The sequence below is a fragment of the Echinops telfairi genome, unplaced genomic scaffold, assembly GCF_000313985.2.
Source record: "Echinops telfairi isolate 266 unplaced genomic scaffold, ASM31398v2 ScPeMD7_3533;HRSCAF=4204_0, whole genome shotgun sequence".
In the NCBI taxonomy this organism is placed as follows: domain Eukaryota; kingdom Metazoa; phylum Chordata; class Mammalia; order Afrosoricida; family Tenrecidae; genus Echinops; species Echinops telfairi.
The window spans coordinates 39,589,872-39,591,489 of NW_022107431.1; the positions used below are offsets into that span (position 1 = coordinate 39,589,872).

The 1,618-nt window shown below is 46.1% G+C and overlaps 1 protein-coding gene across 1 annotated transcript in view; it reads left to right on the forward strand.

Annotated features, from left to right (window-relative positions):
• Positions 1–1,618, forward strand: part of LOC123522212 — a gene marked incomplete at its 5' end in the record, with an annotated part of 59,274 nt that overhangs the window by 31,375 nt on the left and 26,281 nt on the right. The gene's annotated exons all lie outside the window — the stretch shown is intronic.

The following is a 1,618-nucleotide window of genomic DNA, read 5'->3' on the forward strand; positions in this document are numbered from 1 at the left end:
CCCCCTCTCTGTCTTTCCCTCTTAGTGTGCTCCTGTGTGGCCTGGCAGACCTGTCCCTCTCCCAAGATTGTATCTTCAGTACTGTCCTCTGTAGTGCATTCTTCTGGGGGCAGGAGGGGGGGGTGTCCATGTAGCTGTAGACCTCTCTGTTAGTTCACTGCTTCCTGCCAGAACCAGCTTTGGTCCCTCTCTTCCTTTCCTGTGCAGACATAAACAACACGCTCCCCATGGGTGGGTTAGTGCTCGATTCCCCCACTATCCACGTCCTCTTTTTTTTCCCTTTCCCCCTCCTTTTTAGTTGGCTGCCATATACATCCCTGGCCACAGTGCCTGGACCTCATCCTGGGAATGTATGCATTTAGTGGCTTTTCTTCTATGCCCCTTCTTGCTTATTTTTACAAGAAAAAAATGTGATTGGCATGTGAATGACTTTCTATACATTTGTATTTGATGTGATGTGTTGTTGGGTCTCCAAAAGTAAGCACGTCTGAGCTGTGGAGGTCTTAAAAGACCCCCAGAACCCAAAGGAACCGCCAGAAGGGGAGTCGTGAGAATGCACACACACGGTGAAGACTGTAGCCGGGCCCTGACCACTTGAGCAGAAATAGTCGAATGGGCACATACTGCTGGGCAGACCTTCCCCGAGAACACCACAAACAACAAAACACGATGAAAACAACCCTACAACAGAATCACACTGCTCAGAGTCACTTCTCTTGTCCTGGGATCCCAGCTGGCATTCCGCCATCTCGGGGATCCCCGAAGAGCACAGAATTTATCCTAGCCAGCTCCAAACATCAAGTCATAATTGCAACTTGGAATGTATGAAGTATGAATCTAGGAAAATTGGAAGTCATTAAAGGTGAAGTGGACGGCATAAAGATCTATATACGAGGCATTCCCAGAAATGGATTGGTATTGGCTATTTTGAATCAGAAATATGGTTTCTCATGTCGGAATGACAAAATCAAGATAGATGGTGTTGTGCTTGTCTGAATGGCTATTTCAAGGGCTATTTTGAAGTACAATGATGTCGGTGATAGGATAATGTCTATGTGCATGCAAGGAAATTCAATCAATACAACTCAACTCAAATTTATGCACCAACGACTAAAACTAGTGATGCAGAAATTGAATAATTCTACCCACACTTTCAGTCTGAAAGTGATCCAAGCTGCAATTCAGCTGCATTGCTGATTATTGGCCATTGGAACGCAAAAGTTGCAAACAAAGAGAAAGGACCAGTAGTGGGAAAATATGGGCTTGGTGATAAGAAACGCAGCTGAAGATCCCACGATAGAATTTTATCAGGCCAGTGTTTGGTTCATAGCAAAGACTGGTTTTTAAGAACACCAATGATGACTCTAGGTGGACTTCTCCAGATGGAATATCCAGAAATCAAACGGATTACATCTGCCGGGAGGGGGGGGAGGGGGGGGGAGAATCTCAATGCCTAACCCCCGGCACCCCGGGGCTTCTTGTAAAAAAATAAACTGGTTACCATTGAGTTAAGGCCAACTCACAGCGACTCTCTAAGAGAGTAGAGCTGCCCCTGTGAGTTCCCAAGACGGGAAGTCTTTACGGGAGTATACATTCTTTCTTCCAAGGAGAGGCTGGT